Source organism: Balaenoptera musculus, chromosome 5 (assembly GCF_009873245.2).
Source record: "Balaenoptera musculus isolate JJ_BM4_2016_0621 chromosome 5, mBalMus1.pri.v3, whole genome shotgun sequence".
NCBI lineage: Eukaryota > Metazoa > Chordata > Mammalia > Artiodactyla > Balaenopteridae > Balaenoptera > Balaenoptera musculus.
Window position 1 is genome coordinate 107,235,110 of NC_045789.1, and position 19,181 is coordinate 107,254,290.

The following is a 19,181-nucleotide window of genomic DNA, read 5'->3' on the forward strand; positions in this document are numbered from 1 at the left end:
TGTGTGGGCATTTGAGAATTTGTGCTTGTAAGCATTAGGTGTGCCATTTTAATCTGAAAACTCACATGTTCCATTAACACAAAACATTAACAAGGAAAAGTTGATCTGTTATATCTTTGATTATTTTCTCCCTCTACTGTATCTTTTAGTTGGAACTCTTAGGGGGCAGATGAATATTGGATTTATTCTCTATATCAACTTTATGATTTATTTCCTATGAGCATGGCCTATTATTTAATTTCCAAGATCTCTCTTCTGGTCTCCAGTTGTTCCTTTTCAATACATCCTGTTCTTTGGCTATGGATACATTATTCTTTTGAGTCTCTCTGAGGATAGTTATTAGAATTCTTTTAATTTAGGGGAAAAAAAAGTATGTTATCCTCATTTCCTCTGGGATAAGTTATTTTAATTTTTTTTTCCTCCCTTGACTCTTTCTCTCAAACTATTTCTTCCCTCATATATTTGGTACTTCCTGGTTGTCAGCCATATTTTAAAATAAAGCAATAAGTTGATATTCCCCATGAAGTATATAAAAAAAACAACAACAATAAAAGTTACTATTTATAAAGAATTCTTATTAAACTGATCTATAAACTATTCTACTTTATCAAATAGTTTCTCCCATACTAAAGTGCCACAACAGCCAGTATTAAGCAAATAAGATGAGATGAGAACAACTAAGAATTAATAGAGTTTTCATTAACATCTGCAAAAAAATAAACCAACTATGTAAAGGAAAAGATTCCAAACTTTAAAACAACTACAATTACATTGATAACTATGTGCACATTAAAGAATGCAAACCCCTCCCCTCTTAAAAACAAAGAAAAACTTTCCTTGAGATTGATTAACAAATAAAACATAAGAACCTAGTTTTCTGAGGTCATTTGCTGAGTCAACTTTAATGTAGTAATCTCTCTTGTCCTTGTTCTTCTCTCTGTATCTCTGTTTCTGTTTCTGTCTCTGTCTCTCTCACACACTCACACACACACACACACACACACACACACACACACACACACACACACACACGTCACAAAATCTTAAAAGTTGATGCCATATTCAGCTGCAACACTAGAGGACCTCAGCTGCACACTATTTCAATACAGATGTCTTTCTCGTGAAATTAAAACCAAATCTTTAAAGTGACTTTTTCATTAAACCAGTTCTGAAACAGCTGAAAACAGAAGACTGCATCTTCTACTTTCTCGACCTGCTTTTGTTAGCTGATTTTAAGATATAATTGGAAAACACTTGCATGTCAAAAAGCACATTCATGCTATTATTGAGCTGGTGAGCATTTACATTGAAAAAAATTTTTAAAATATGAACGTATAAAGCTGAGCTTATGACACATCTTTTCTTAGCTATTACTTGAGATTATATATGAATTACAGTTAATGAACTCAGTATTCTTCAGTTTAAATCAGACAGGAAATCAGATTTGCTTTTCTGTCCATTTGTGCTCTTGGGATTTAATTTTTAAATTTATTTTAAAATATAGGTATAAAGGAGAAGAGAAAGCTAATGCTATTTTCTATAACGGAAAAAAGAAATCAGTATTTGTGGAATTTTGTATACTTATTTGTTTTTAACTGCTTGGTACTATGTTTTTAGGCCTCTGCATTTTTAGGCTCCATGGAAGAAAAATTGATCTCCACAATCAAAAAGCCTAGAGCATAGTTGAAAACACAGATTTATAAACTGACAATTTTAATACAGTTGAATTCAATAGAATTTTGATACAATTATAATTCAATAATTAAGTTAGGAGATGATAATCATGTTTTTTCTCTGTCTTGAGAGTAAAAGAAAACATGAAAATTTATTTATTACATTGGTGAGAACAAAGCAGACCTACAAAAATCATAAATCTTGGAAAGTAATAAGATTAATAACTAAAAGAGAAAAAAACATGACTACCACCACCACCACCAAGAACAAATGTCGATAATTTCTCGGCATGACTCAACTTGGCTGTATTTGGATATTAAATATGACTTAATGAATTTCAAATCTATTAATTTAGTACAATACCAAGTATGTTTTGTTTATCCCTTTCCAGATGTATTTCAAAGGAAATTTATACTGTGTGCTTCTGATTCAATCATCTGTAAATCATCTGCAGCTGTTTAGCTTAGTTGGTTAAAACATACTGAGGCCAAGATCATGGGTTTAATATCTATAAGGATTAGTTAGCTTCCCATGTTCATAGCCACAGATTTTCATCAAACTCCAGCCAATATCCTGAAATACAGATAGTCTGTCATGAGACATTGCTCAACTGCTACTTACTCAAAACATCTTGATTTTCAACTACAATCTCCTATACTTCTCTGTTCCCCATTCCTCAGGACCTGCTCTCTAATCTCATTAAGACCTTGAAACCCCTGTTATCTCAACCAGTCCTTTTTTTTTTTTTGACATCCTTCTTTATTCTAGATCTATTCTGTCATTTCTATATATATATATATATATATATATATATTTTTTTTTTTTTTTTTGGCCAGGATCCTTAATGGCTTCTCATCAAATGGCTCTACCCCTGGTAGAATTGTACGTCTCTATTTTCTGACAGTACATAGTTGCAGGGTTTATTAATTCTATGGTAATAATTTCTGTATAGGTTTGTCTCTCTCACTGTACCTTGAGGCAGTGGTACCTTGAATACCTTGAAGCTTATTCAACTTGGAATCCCTATGCCTACCATAGTGCCTATAAGGTAGGTGCTCAATAAATGGGTATCACATAATAGGTGTTCAATAAATGTATACAACCACATCCATGATGGTGCAAGAGGGTGGAGATAACAAGATTAAGTTCATCACTGCTAAGGAAATAACAGCTCAAAAAAAGTATATTAGACTAGACTATATTAGACTAGATCAATGGTGTTAACTTCATTTATAAGAGAGTGTATAATTCTTCAGTAAGTCAAGAAAACATAAATTGCTTAAGTTCACACAATGGCTATCTAAAAAAGAAAGTACTAGTTTGCTGAAAATACACCTCTCCTTCTAGTCTTTTATTTACTGAAAGAATAATGAGCCACTGTATGGTGGGTAATATGATAATCTTGTTAATATCTGGCTAAAACTGAGAATTAGACTAAGTCGTTAAGATAGATTCCTACAATTTTTCTAGCTCAAAAAAAAAATACTTGTTAGTATTTGGTATCTGAGTTGAGTTCACATTAAATCTGCATATATTAGGGGAGGCTTAACATCTTTATGAATTTGAGTTATTCTATCCAAAAAAAAGAGTATGTTTCTATTTGTTCAAGTTTACTTTTATGCCTTTCAGAGTTTTTATTATTTTTTAAAAACAGGTTTATTGAGGTATAATTGATATACAAAAAACTGCACATATTTAACATATTTGATGGGTTTGGACATATGCATACACTCATGAAACCATCACCACAATCAAGGTAACAGACATATCCATCACCTTCAAAAGTTTCCTTGTGCCCCTTTTTGTTTGTGTATGGTAAGAATAATAAATATACAAAAATATATAAGAAAACACTGGGAAAAAAATCAATGAGGGGGACTAATTCTGTCAGATTTAAAACATACCATAAAGATTCTCTTATACAACCCAAATGTCCATCAATATATGGTTAAAGAAAATGTGGTATATACATACAACAGAATATTATTCAGTCTTAAAAAAAGAAAGAAAATCCTGCCATTTGAGACAACAATATTGATGAACCTGGAGGACATTATGCTAAGTGAAATAAGCCAGACACAGAAGGACAAATACTGCATGATTCCACTTACATGAGGTATCTAAAATAGTCAAACTTATGGAAGCAGAGAAGAACAGTAGTTACCAGGAGCTAGGGAGACAAGAAAATGGGAGCTGTTCAATTGGTGTAAAGTTTCAGTTATGCCAGGTCATTAAGTTCTAGAGATCTGTTGTACAACACTGTGCCTACAGTTAACAATACTGTATTGAACTCTTAAAAATTTGTTAAGCCGGTAGATCTCACGTTAAGTGAGATCACACACAAATAAATAGGACTCAAGGAAACTTTTGGAGGTGATGGATATGTCTATTATGTACCTTGATCGTGGTGATGGTTTCATGGGTACCTGCTTAAGTCCAAACTCACCAAATGTATATATTAAATACTTGCAGTTTTCTTGTATATTAATTATACCCCAATAAAAATGTTGAAAAATAAATTAAAATGAGGAGAAATTCCTATCAGCCTCAAACCATCAGTTCTTTTCAGTACCTGCAAAGTTTCCAAGAAGAGATGTTATTCAGATTGCAAGAAATAGAGGCCAAGAAAGAGAATGAGAGGTCAGGATTGCGGACATAGCTTTGGAAGTCATTCATAGATAGGTGGTAACTAAAGCCACACATGCTATTTCCTCAGACCCATAATCCCATGATATTTAAGGGCCATTCCATAAGCCAAAATACCCATACAGTCAGCAAACCAAAGGAGGAAACACATTTCTGGATTCTATGAGTTCAAGATGTTCTTTCACCTTATAAAACCTGATCATTCCCACAGAAATTCTCCTTTTGGTCTAAAACTTTCTTTACTTGGTATTAGCCTGAGGTAAAATGTTAAGAAAAGAGGAAACACAGATGAAATATAGTTAGCTACTGTGTGATTTAAGAAATGGAAAGGAAAAATAAAATACTCGTGATTAATGTTCAGATAATAAAACAACTGTATAACCCTGTGTTATCTTTAACCTAAACTGTCCTATAATTTCAAGGCAAAAGAACTAAACTAGTGTAGAACTTTTAATGATTCACTGGTTTATAATTTCAGAATTTGGAGAGGGGTATTTTCAGTGATGAGTTAATGTCTTTGATGCTCTTAATTTGCCTCTTATCACTTACTAAATTTTGACACTTTTTAAAAAATATCACAATACTTAACAGAGCAATTTTCTTCTAAAGGAAAAAGAAAACAAGAAAGATTTTGGAATGGAAAAAGGAAATAACTCATTTTGCTACTGGCACACATGTTTGAGCCTAAAAGGATACCCACCCATACTAAATTTAAAAATTAATTTGCTTCAGGAACTTCCCTGGTGGCACAGTGGTTAAGAATCCGCCTGCCAATTCAGGGGACACAGGTTTGAGCCCTGGTCCAGGAAGATCCCACATGCCACGGAGCAATTAAGCCCATGCGCCACAACTACTGGGCCTGTGCTCTAGAGCCCGCAAGCCACAACTACTGAGGCCATGTGCCACAACTAATGAAGCCTGCGTGCCTAGAGCCCATGCTCTGCAACAAGAGAAGCCACCCCAATGAGAAGCCCAAGCACTGCAGCGAAGAGTAGCCCCTGCTCACCGCAACTAGAGAAAGCCCGTGCACAGCAACAAAGACCCAATGCAGCCAAAAATAAATAAATAAAAATAAATTTATTAAAAACAATTAATTTGCTTCAGATTCAGATGTTTTGAAAAGGAAGTTGCATTGATTAACTGCTTACCGAAAGATTATTTTGTAATAGGTCTAAAAAAAAACACCAAACAGTCCATCTGTCCATAAGTTGTGAGACTGGGCATATTTTATAATTCAATTCTCACTCCAAAAAAACCAGTTGAAAGCTCTAAGTCTGGAATGTGACTAATTCTCAATGGGATACAATAAATTGGGAAACTAACTTTCCAACTTTAATACTAGATACCTTTCCTTTCTCAGAAGAAAATTAATTTGATAAGATCAAAATACATATGGAAAGCATAGTCTAGTGGTTTGAGGTTCAGACATAAAGCCAGGAGACTCTGTCACTGATTTGCTATGCTTGGAAAGTGTTCCAACTTTATCCTGCCTCAGTTTGCAGTTTTATAAAGTGGGAAATATAACACCAAACAGGGGCTAAACAGAGATCAATGAGCTATTATTGGCCCTACACAGAACGCTGATCATCTTAAAAGCAAAACAAAACAAAAAGTCCAAGTCCCCCTCAAAAAAAACTAGGGTCTTTATAATAAACAATATAATACCATTTTGTTACAACACATCTGTATATATATTTCCATAAATTAACAAAGATTGTAAACTGGGCTCTTCAATTATTTCCATGACACAACTAAATCTGAAGAATGATTTTCTAATTTCTCTGTGAGAATAAAATCACCACTTGATAAGCAGAATTGGAGGATCCCAAGGTGAGCTGGGTATATTTCTGCCTCATCAATGTTTTCTTCTCCCAAGCAGCTTTACTATCCTGGCACAGAAAACTCCAAAACCATTTTTTTTTTTTCCACCAGAGTTACTGACACTGGCAGTGCAAATGCACTGGGTAATAAGTTCCACCTGCCAAGCCCTGGCAGCATTTGGGATGACATAAAGCTATAACTTTTCTCTAAGACAGAACCTATGATGGTTCGTATTTAGTTGAATCTGTACCCTAGCTCATTCCTAAGTTGTTTTTTTTTAAATTAAACTTAAATTTATTTACATATTACCGTGTGAACAAAGAATGAACATATTACTATTACTGCTCAGAATTTTTATTTGAGGCTAATTTACATTCTTTAAGTGGAACAGTTCACATTTTTTAGGCAATCCGTCACAACAGTGAACAGGAGAGGGTCTGAATTTTATGCACTTGTTTAATAAAATGTCTGCTGCAAACAAAATTTATCAAACTGAAGTGTTCAGTTCAATGCTGTGTTGGTCTGTGTCAAGCAAATTATAAGAAATATGACTGATGAAAATTTCCTATTCTATTTATCAGAAGTTGAGGTGATACAGTAATCATATTTTGATCAAAGAATCCAAAACTAAGGTTCCTATGGTCCATAGAGAAGGTAGAACAAGGCAAGATAACAATTTAATAGCCAGGGCTTTGTTCTCAAACCTAATGTAGAACTCGAGGGAGCTTTGTTTACCTACATTTCTCCTTTTTCCTAAGTCAGATCACCTGAATGAATCCGTCTTGTCTATTTTTCCTAACCTTCAACTAGAGTCACAGGTCTTAACACTATGACGCAAGAAAGATCAGACTAATTTCAGCATGCTTTTAGAAGAGAGAGTGAGAAAAAGCTTTTACCCATAGAATCCCATAATGACCCCAGAATACTGTTTAAAAATTGGAGGACAGTTATTTTTTACCAAGTCACAGAAAAGTATTATGTTGATGAATAATAATGTTAGTTGATGTAGCCTAAGTGGTGCCCCCTCCCCCAAAATGTGTCTACATCCTAATCACTGGAAACTGTGAATGTTACCTTATTTGGGAAAAGAGTCTTTGCATATGAGGAGATCATCATGGACTATCCAGTTGGGAACAAAATCCAATGTCAAGTGCCCTTATAAGAGAGAGACACACAGAGGAGAAGGAGATGTAAAGACGGAGGCAGATACTGGAGTGACGCGGCCACAAGCCAAAAGGAAACAAAGGAATACTGACACCAGAAGCTAGAAGAGTCAAGGAAGGATTCTTCCCAGGAACCTCCAAAGGGAGTAGGCACCGACACCTTGATTTCTGACTTCTGACCTTCAGAGCTGTGAGATAATAAACTTCTGTTGTTTTAAGCCGCTCAATTTGTGGCAATTTGTAGCAGCAGCCATGGAAACAAGTATAGCTGGCTATAAAGATACACATGACATCAAGGTAACTAGTTTATCTCCATCATGACATGATTATAACAGAGTAATTCTTTCTTTAAATGATCTTTATTTACATACAAATTATGTACAATGAAATATACTCATTTTAAATATATCATCAGAAGAGTTTTGACAACTGTACTGCCTCAATCAAGAAACAGAACATTTGCATCATCTCAAAATAAGTTCTCTTATTCCCTTTCCCAGCCAATCCCATATCCTACCCCTGGCTCCAAGCAAACACTGAACTGCTTTCTATCACTATAGATTAAATATGTCTTTTCAAGAGTTTCAAATAAATGGAATGATACAGCACTATTTTATGTCTAGCTTTTTTTTTTTTCTCAGCATGATGTTCTTAAGATTTATCCATGTTGTTGCCTGTACTACCAGTTCATGTCTTTGTATTTCACTGAATGGATATGCCATAATGTTTATCTATTCATATGCTGAAGGACATTTTCTCTTTCAGACTTTTAACAGCTAAACACAGTACAGTATTTTACCAGAAAAGCTGTAGACACATTTAACATAAAATTTCACAAGAAAATAAAGAACAATACAGAGTCCCAGATTTTTGAGGAGTCTCACATTCTTAAAACTGTCAGTATGGGAGAATAAATAAAAATTTGTGGGGAAAAACTAATAAGGAAGACTATCAAAACATGAAAATTATGATCTGGGGTTTGTCTTATACGTATGTGGTAGAACTGGGGATGTTCCATCATTATCATGATGATTCTGAAGTACTTATCTACCTTTGAAACTGAGGTAAATGGTGTAAAAAACAAATGATTTTTTATGGCCTATCACCAAGACAAACAACATTGACAGCTGACAAAATGTCTAGCTAGTGAATAAACTAACATATGAACAGAGAAAGTACAATTAGATACTAATAGCATGCACAGGTCAAATGCAATGACCAGATTGCTTGCAGCAGAGAGCTAACACTTTCATTTATTGAGATGACTAGAGCAGAGAAAAATCAGAATCTTTCTTCTAGGTAATGTGGGAGGAGCTCATAAGTAGGAAATCTCTCATTCTTCATATGACCACCACTTTTTCATCTTAAGTCACTGTCCAAAATAGCACATATTAAGACTCATCATCTTAAACAAGAGTGCCCTCTCCTACCCTCCAAAACTGTTCTAGAAAGGAAAATAGGGAGAGCACTTTCACTGCTTTCTGATGGATGTTTTTAGTACTTAGCTCTCCAAGTTCATTTCCTCCACCTCTCTTCCCACGGACCCTCTGCCTCTACTTTAGTCATATGCTTGCATACCAATGTCTTTTTGCACTTGCTATTTTCTCTGCCCTTCTAGTTGGTCCACTTAGATGATACTTATCCATCCTTTAAACTTCAACACAAGCATTATTTTCTTAGTAAAACTTTTCTGGATTCTCCTGGTTGTGAGGTACTCTGTCTACCAACATAACTTGCATACACCTCTTGTGAGTACATTCCCCCCCCAACAAAAATGCAATTTTCTAATTGTTTGTTACAGCTCTGTCTACTCACTAGCTAGCAATTTCTTTAAAGGCTGGGACTTTATATTTTCATCTTCAGACACACTAGCACCTAGCCCAGTATCTGAAACATATATGTACTTGAAGAAGTATGGAATGATCCTTGAGTAGATTAATCATAATTTAAATCATAATTGGTCATCATAGAAAGGCTATAACTGTTGCACAGGCAATGCTTATTGATAATAATATCAAATAATCATTTAGTACACTATAGTAGCTATAATAACAACTCTATTACCACTACTGCTACTAATAGGAAACAGTTTACTTGTACTATATCAAGCGCTGTTATAAGTAATTCACATCTATTACTTCATTAATTCTCCCCACTATCCTAGAAGGTAAAAAAATTGAAGCACAGAGGCACTCATGGAAATGAGTTGATTCAAACCCAGCAGGTTGGTCTTAGAGTCTATGTCCTTAACCACTACACTACACTGCTTTTCGTGTTTAACAGCATGGATGGTGACATCAAAAGAGAAGAGTTTAAGCTCCAGGTAGTGATACAGTAACTGAGGCTTAGAGCAGTTACTTTATCTTTAAAATGCAGTAGACATTTGTTGTTTCCCTTCCTGGTATCCATGCCCCTTTCTTCCAATGATAACTTACAATTTTCATTTCAGGTTCCACCTCTCTCCTATACTCCTCAGCTCACTTGTCCTGCCTTTAGGAGTGGAAACATGACTCAGGCCTTTGTCAATTGTTTTCTCCTGGCTATAATAATTGTTCTGATTGAAAATCTTAGGTCTTACACAGCATCCAATAAAAATGGCTTGCTCCTTTCTGGAAGACTGAGAGGATATGAAGTTAGAGTTATGACCATTTTGCCATCATTAGGGGAGAACATGGAACTCTTACAACTTATTAGTTGTATGATCAGGGAAAAATTACTTTACTTCTTGGATCCCTCATAAGAGCCTAACTTTCCTCACACATCAAATGGAAGTAATATTAGTAAACCACATCATAGAGCTCCTATAAGAAAAAAATAAGATAACCATTGTAGAGTGCTTAGGACAATGTCTAGAACAAAGTATTGCACAAAATTCTGCAATTATGCTGTTGCTACCATCATCATTATTTTTGTCTAGTCCTTCCCTTTTGAGGTCCTGAATAATTTAGGATAAATAAATCATTTCTAATTTAAACTTTGCATTTGCATAAATAATTGAAATAGGTGGCTGAGGAGGCCAAAATAAAATAAGAACTCATGAACCCCATGTATATTGTTTTGTAGTATATATAGTGTTCATTTCTCCACCCCAACTATCTTACAAGAGAAACCAGTTTGCCATGAGTATACCAATAATTTTTGTCATAAAAAAACAAGTTTTGCTTGCTTCTTTGTCTGACAAAGTGAAAGCACTGGGTTCTCTGGTTTCTAGTTTGATAAAAATGCCAGGAAACAAAGAAATCCCCACAGAGCCATCAAGATAGTCTGATAATTAATGGATAGGACTCATTGAACTTGGAAATTTAAAGCAGCTCATTCTCTCAAACGACTGTGCTGTTTGAACAGGACCTGTCATAAAGGCAGATTCTGGAGTACTGTTGCTCTAAGAAAGGCTACAGTGAGAACAGGCCTTTCAGAGGCACAGTTCACTATTTATGCTACACTGTGACTTTAGTAGATATTTGATATTCTGTAAACCTTAGATCACTCACTAACTAGGAGTAATAACCTTAAAGTTACCTATGAAAAGTATATAGCAAAGTAACTAGAATACAGTATGTGCTCAATAAAAATACTATGTCCCTTCCTTTTCTCTATCCCTCTTGTTTATGAATGATATGATTAAATGTTTTAAATTTAAAAGTGCTCCACTTAAAGAATGTCCCAAAGCTCTTAAAAGTGCTGCTAACATTAACTTATTTAAGTCCTTATATATATCATTCCCTCAGTATATACCAAGGGTTAGGGTGTAATGTGTAACACATCCTATTAAAAAATGTAGAGAAAGCTCGTTTAGATAGCTCCTAAAAATTTTTGCCAATTAATTATTGACATAATTTTTCAAGACTAACATTTAAAAGAGGAAAGGAAAAGTTATAACTACCATTCCACTGACCATCATCTTAATTAGTATCTATTAAAGTCAGTCAGTTTCTGTTGGTAAAGCTTTTGGTTGATTTTTTCAATATGTCATTTGCTTTTGACACCACAGACAATATTTGCTTATGTGCCAAACTATACAACATAAATATTATCTCAAGGCTTTTTAACATTCCTCAAAAAGCCTATAAGGAAATACTACTGTAAGATTAGAATAAGCAAAAATGGCCCACTCTGTCAGGGCAAAAATCTGTTTTGAGAGAAAAATACAAAGAGCCAGGGATAGTCCTCCCCTCCTTAGCTTGAACAGCTTTTAGGTGAACTAGATGTCTGCCTGCTGACATTGTAGAGAGAGGTCCTTTTGCATAATGATGACGTGACCCTCCATCCAGAAATAGCTTCAAGAAATTTTGGCCAATTATTGCTTAAAAGAATTTCTAACCTTTAATTATGTCAAAACTGAAATCGTTTTGGAGAGTATAGTGACATCCAGATGAATAATTTTAAATTTTATTTATTTATTTATTTATGGCTGTGTTGGGTCTTCGTTTCTGTGCGAGGGCTCTCTCTAGTTGTGGCAAGCGGGGGCCACTCTTCATCGCGGTGCGCGGGCCTCTCACCATCGCGGCCTCTCTTGTTGCGGAGCACAGGCTCCAGACGCGCAGGCTCAGTAATTGTAGCTCATGGGCTTAGTTGGCCTAGTTGCTCCGCGGCATGTGGGATCTTCCCAGACCAGGGCTCGAACCCGTGTCCCCTGCATTGGCAGGCAGATTCTCAACCACTGCGCCACCAGGGAAGCCCCAGATGAATAATTTTAAAGAATGCCTTTGGACAAGTTAACTCTTCTAGGTATCTGGGGGTTAGTTTTGCTATATTTTGACAAGTTTACCCTTGCAGACTTGCTCAAATTTTAAAATCTTATGGGGGCTTATTCTATGATAGAAAAGAACATTTGACAACTTCCACTCTCAATTCTGTTTTCAAACAAAGACAATTTCTCCCATGTTTTATTCTGCTGTCCACTGGGGCTAAAATCAAGTATGCGTTCAAGAATTTGATCAGATCCAATCTTGCTCTCTGAGAAAAGTTCTGACCCTGCTAGCAACTATGACTGAAACCCATATCCACACAGAGATAGGATCACCCTCCATTCAGTCAAACACACCTTTTATTAAAAGATTAAAGAAGTATTTATTATCCTCAAAAACAATGGCTATCTCAGTTTTCCAACTATCTCATCTCAGATGACCACTAGACAGAAATTGTCAAGTCACCTGTGCTGTAGCACAAGCGCCCAGTTTGGAGATTTCTGGCACCCTGTCTACCTAAAATAGTTTCATATCTAAGTTCTAGGGACTATGGGCTAGTGAATTGCTCTAGGCCTTAATATTATTCAAAGACTACATTAAATAATCACTTTCTACCTCACTGGATTATTTGATCTTCCAAAAGGAAGATTTAATCTAATACACTTAAGAAAAAATTAGATGCTATGCAGTTTGGGCGATTTACTGCTAAGTAAGCAATATATTCTAACAACTTACTGCTGATATTTTTATATTGGCCTTGTTTCCTGTGACCTTACTAAACTCACTTATTAATTCAAAGAGTACTTTTTTAGATTCCTTAGGATTTTCCACATAAACAACCATATCATCATTAAATAGAAATATGTTTCCAACTCTTCCTCCCCTTTTTATCCTTTCTCCTCTTCCTTCTTCTTACAATCTATAGGTCTTATGTTTATTTTTGTTGACCTAGTTCATGTTTGTATTTTTATATACTGCATGCCTATGCTGCTTGCATTTCTACATATGAGCCGACAAACAATTGGAAAATAAAACAAATTTATCTATAGTCATATCAAAACATAAGATACTTAGGAATGAATTTAACAAAAGAACAAGAACTCTACACTGTAAACTATCAAATATTGCTGAGATAAAGAAGACTTAAAAATCTGGAGAGAGGGCTTCCCTGGTGGCGCAGTGGTTAAGAATCCACCTGCCAATGCAGGGGACACAGGTTCGAGCCCTGGTCCAGGAAGATCCCAAATGCCATGGAGCAACTAAGCCCATACACCACAACTACTGAGCCTGAGCTCTAGAGCCTGCGAGCCACAACTACTGAGCCCGCGTGCCACAGCTACTGAAGCCCGTGCCTAGAGACTGTGCTCCACAACAAGAGAAGCCACCGCAGTGAGAAGCCCGCACACTGCAACAAAGAGTAGCCTCCACTTGCCAAAACTAGAGAAAGCCCACGCACAAGAATGAAGACCCAACACAGCCAAAAATAAATTAAATAAATAAATTTTAAAAAAAATTTGGAGAGAAACAACATGTTCATTTATTGGAAGACTCAATATTGTTAAGATGTCAGTTGTTCCCAAAATTGTCCGTAGATGCAATGCAATCCCAATCAGAATACCAACAGACATTTTTAGAAATTGAGAAGGTTATTATAAAATTTATCTGGAAATGCAAACAATCAAGGATAGTTAAAGCAATCTTGAAACAAAAGAACAAAGTTGGGAACCTTATATTTCCTGACTTCAAGATTTACTATAAAGTTAGAGTAATTAAGACAGGCATAAGGATAGAAAAAGAGATAAATGAAACAAAATAAAGGCCAGAAACAGACCTACAATTACATTGCCATTTAATTTTCAATAAAAACACCAGAGCAATCCTATGGGAAAATAAATATCTTTTAAACAAATAGAGCTGAAACAACTGGATATCCATATGGCAAAAACTGAACTTGAACACCATATACAAATATTAAATTGAGAAAGATCAAAGATCCACCATAAAATCTAAAACTATAATGCTCTAGAAGAAAACATATGAGAATATCTTCATGACTTGGGAGAAGGCAAAGTTTTCTCAAAAAGCAATAACCGGGCTTCCCTGGTGGCGCAGTGGTTAAGAATCCGCCTGCCAATGCAGGAGACACGGGTTCGAGCCCTGGTCCGGGAAGATCCCACATGCCGCGGAGCAACTAAGCCCGTGTGCCACAACTATGGAGCCTGTGCTCTAGAGCCCATGAGTCACAACTACTGAGCCCGCGTGCCAAAACTACTGAAGCCCGTGAGCCTAGAGCCCGTCCTTGGCAACAAGAGAAGCCACTGCAATGAGAAGCCCACGCACCACAATGAAGAGTAGCCCCCGTTCACCCGCACACAGCAACGAAGATCCAAAGCAGCCAAAAAATAAAATGTAAATAAAATAAATAAATTTTAAAAAAACAGCAATAACCAAAAAAGGAAAAATTGGTACACTAGACTTCATTATAAATAATAACTTCTGTTCATCAAGATACACCTTAAGAATAGACAAGCCATACTGGCAGAAAATACTTGCAAAAAATATCTAGCAAAGTCTATGTATGGAGAATATAGAGAATGTACAAAGAATGCCTAGAAATCAATGATAAAAAGACAAATAACCCACTTAAAAATGGGATCCCCCAAATTGAACAGGTATGTATGTCATGATATGAATGCCCAATTAGTACACAAAAAGTGCCCAACATCTTTAGTCATCATGGAAATGGAAATTAAATCTACAGTGAGATACCACTTCATACTCACTATGACTAAAAGAATGAAAACATCAACTGCTGGCAAGGATATGGAGGAACTAGAGCTCTCATACATTGTTAGTAGGAATGTAAAAGGTACAACATTTTGGAAAAAGGTCTGGTGGTTTCTAATAGTATTAATCATATACTTATATACTTGTACGTATACATACACAGACACATATGCTTATACATATATAAGCCATCACTTCTACTGCTACATATATACGCAGAGATGTGAAAACATTTGCCTACAGAAAGACTTATGAGGGACTTCCCTGGTGGCACAGTGGTTAAGAATCCGCCTGCCAATGCAGGGGACATGGGTTCAATCCCTGGTCTGGGAAGATCCCACATGCTGCGGAGCAACTAAGCCCGTGCGCCACAACTACTGAGCCTGTGCTCTGGAGCATGCGAGCCACAACTACTGAGCCCGAGTGCCACAACTACTGAAGCCCGTGTGCCTAGAGCCCGTGCTCCGCAACAAGAGAAACCACTGCAATGAGAAGCATATGCACTGCAATGAAGAGTAGCCCCTGCTCTCCACAACTAGAGAAAGCCTGCACGCAGCAACGAAGACCCAACGCAGCCAAAAATAAATAAATAAGTAGATAAAGACTTATGAGAACACTCACAGCAACTTGTTATGACAGCCAAAAACCTGGAAATATCCCAGGAGTTCATAAACAGATAATTGCTAAATAAACCATGGCATATTCATAAAATGTAATACACCTCAACAATAAAGAGGAATGAGTTATAATACACGAAACCACATAGATGACTCTCAGAAACATGAGGGTGAAAGAATCCTTACAGAAAAGGGTATATACTGTATAATTCTAATTATATAAAGTACTAGAATTAGCAAAATTAATCTTAGGCAAAAAAATCAGAAAAGTGGTTGCCTCTAGGAGTTGGGGGTGGGGTGAATGGCAAAGATTTACTCGGAAAAGGTATTAGGAAAATTTCTAGGATGATGGTAGAGACCTAATCTTAATGTGTATTTGGGCTACAGAGATGTATATACATTTTTCAAAATCCATCAAATGATACACAGGCTTTTGTACTTCACTGAATATAAATTTTACCTAAAAAGAAATCATAAGCATACATATTGAATTATACTTAATGATATACATGCTGAAAGATTTAGGGATAAAGTGTACTCATATGTGCAACTGACTTTGAAATGCATCAAAGTAATAGAATGAGTTAATGAGCAGGTAGTGGGAGGGACAGATATATGATAAAGCAAAAGTTGGCAAAAATGTTAATTGTAGGATATAGGTATATTGTATAATTCCTTCAACTTTGCTATGTTTGAAATTTTTATAATTAAATACTAGCCAAGAAAAAAATAAGTTAGGTAATATAAAGACATTTTCAGATCACCAAAATCTGTAAGAATTTGTCAACATCAGACTTGCACTAAAAGAAATTTTAAAGGAAGTTTTTCAGGCTGAAGGAAAATGAGACCAGACGGAAACCTGGATCAAAACAAAGGAATAAAGAGCTCAGGAAATGGTAAATACGTAGTTCAATGCAAAAGAATTTTTTCTCCTCTTTTCTCAAGGTCTTTAAAGAAATTGTTTAAAGCAAAAAACTAACAATGTATGGTCAGATTTATAATACATATAAAGTAAATATAAATTGTAAAATGTATGACAACAATACCCAAAGGATGGGAGGACGGTAAATACTGACAGAAGTATATTGTTATAAGAATCCTACATTATATATGAATTGGCATAATATTAATTCATGGAAGACTGTGATGAATTAAGGATGTATATTGTAATCGTTACCACAAGCACTTAAAAAAGTATAGCTAAAAAAAAAGACAAAAATAAAACAATAAAAAAACCCTCTGAGCCTCTTACAGACTGATTTCAAGTACTTATTTGTGTTCTTTTACATGTTGACACCTTATAATTTATCAACTCAGAAGTTTCTGCTTTTCAAACATTTCCCAATAGGAAATTGTACTGGTTAATTTCAATTTCATTACTATTTCCTCCTTCTTTTGCCTTTCATGGGTATAGACAATACCACAGAATAAAATTCAAGGTGTTCCCTTAAAGTCAGTGCAACTCCTAACACAAACCTCCTTAGTTAGTTTACTAAATAAAGTGTCCTCACTCACTGAAGGAATTAATTTGTTTAATAGGAGGCAAAACAATGAGTAAATGAAAAAAATGCTGTGATAGTTGACTACTGAGGCTACACACATGATTTTCTTAAAGTAGAAGTTATCATAGGTGAAAATAATTTCCAACACAGATGGGCCCTATCGTTCTCAGATCATTCTGCTGTTAAAACAAAAACATCTTTTAATTCCCACCTCACTAGTAAAATTAGAAAATGCAGATATTTCACTTTTCTCTCCAATGTGTTAAATAAGTGAATGATCCTTAAAAGTTAAAAAACCCAGTACTTTTCATTTCTTCTCCCAATGACCCCATCTGTTTAAATTAGACAAAGCATAGAGTATCTTCCTCTAGCAACAACTTAACTTCTTAGACCAGATATTGCCAATTGGCTGCCCATTGGCCAAATTCGGCCCATTATTTTGTTTTGTTTGGATCATGGTCTTTTAAAACTTTTTAACTACTTGAAAATGTTTAGAAATTCAGAGATTTCACGTAAGAATCCAGATTCTGAGTTCTTTTGAAAATCTGAAAGAGATGGTAACACCGGGACACATTCTTACAAGGCAACAAAGGAGCTGGAGCTGAATATTAGCTGCATCTTCTTGATGTGTTACCTGCTTTCCAGTTTAACCCAGTTTCAGTTCAGTACACTTCACTCAAATTACCTGCCTGGACTCAAATGAGTTTATAATCTCTATTACAGATATTCCCCATCCCAAATTTAGTCTCCTTCCTCACTCTAGTCTTTACTCTTGTGCACTCACTCACGCTCTCTTTCTATCAAAATAACATGCATCTATTACTTCACTAAAAATTTCAATTGAGGATGTATTTGGCTTAAAAAAAAGTGTCTCTAATGGAAAATAACAGATAGGTCAGCATTCTATACCAACATATTTACATGGTTTCTGGCCATCCTTTTTGTACATGGACACTGAAGTAGTTCCCTCTCCACAATAAGAATTTTATAATAATAAACAAAGGGCTTACTTTACTCTTGACTGTAATTCTGGAAAATAGCATATAATAAAGTTTGAATTTAAACTTTATTAAAGTTTGATTTTTTTTTTTCTGAAGATAACTGGCAACTCGAGTGACTGAGAAAAATTTCTTTCATCAAAAATACAGAGGTTAAACATGCTTATAATTGTTGAAAGGATTATTGCTTAGTTAATTAATCATTTATCTTTTTTTTTGGCCATGCTGCACAGCTTGTGGGATCTTAGTTCCCCAACCAGGGATCAAACCTAGGCCCACAGCAGTGAAAGCACGGAGTCCTAACCACTGGACCACCAGGGAATTCCCTCATTTAGCTTTTTAGAGATTGAGGTATAATTAATAATATGAAACTTAGATATTAGCGAGGAGGGAAAACTTTGGTAATTATCTGTATAAAGAATGTGGTAGGGCTTCCCTGGTGGCGCAGTGGTTGAGAATCTGCCTGCCAATGCAGGGGACACGGGTTCGAGCCCTGGTCTGGGAAGATCCCACATGCCGCGGAGCAACTAGGTCCATGAGCCACAACTACTGAGCCTGCGCGTCTGGAGCCTGTGCTCCGCAACAAGAGAGGCCGCGACAGTGAGAGGCCCACGCGTCGTGATGAAGAGTGGCCCCCGCTTGCCGCAACTAGAGAAAGCCCTCGCACAGAAACTAAGACCCGACACAGCCAAAAATAAATAATAAATAAATAATAATAAATTAAAAAAAAAAAAAAAAGAATGTGGTAGGCAGAATCCTCCCAAGATTCCTGTCACCTGGGTTTTAATTCAATCACTAGTCTAGGTACTACTGTACAGGGACTTTGCAGATGGAATTAGGTTGCTAATCAGCTAATCTTAAAGTAGGGAGAGTACCCCAAATTATCAAGGTGGGCCACCATAATCATGTGAACCCTTAAAGTAGAAGAGCAAAGCAAAAGAGTCAGAGAGAGTGACAGAAGAGGTCAGAGTTTCAAAGTATCAGAAGGACCAGGCCTGCTGCTACTAGCTTTGAAGATGAAGAAATGGGGCCATGAGCCAGGGAATGGTGGTGGCTTCTAGAAGCTAAGAACGACTCCTGGACAGCAGCCAGCAAGGAAACAGGGATCTCAGTCCTACAACTGCATGGAATTAAATTCTACCAACATCGGGAATAAGCCTAGAAATGGATTCTCCCCTGGGGCCTCCAGGGGAAATGTAGCCCCACCAACACCTTGATTTTGGCTTTGTTAGACCTGAAGCAGAGAAACCACCCAAGCCCAATAGCCTTTTGATTTATAGAACTA

General features: G+C 36.0%; 1 protein-coding gene across 7 annotated transcripts in view; it reads right to left on the reverse strand.

Moving 5' to 3' along the window:
• The window catches only part of TBCK (TBC1 domain containing kinase), a 249,778-nt gene that overhangs the window by 207,431 nt on the left and 23,166 nt on the right, over positions 1–19,181 (reverse strand). The window contains exons 1-2 of one of the 7 annotated variants that reach the window (XM_036852719.1): positions 14,084–14,088; positions 12,608–12,611 (exon numbers count right to left, since the gene is read on the reverse strand). The exons of the other annotated variants lie outside the window; for them this stretch is intronic. The gene's annotated coding sequence lies outside the window, so the exon portion shown is untranslated. Of the gene's footprint in view, positions 1–12,607; positions 12,612–14,083; positions 14,089–19,181 lie in introns of those variants that run through there. 7 annotated transcript variants of the gene reach the window in all.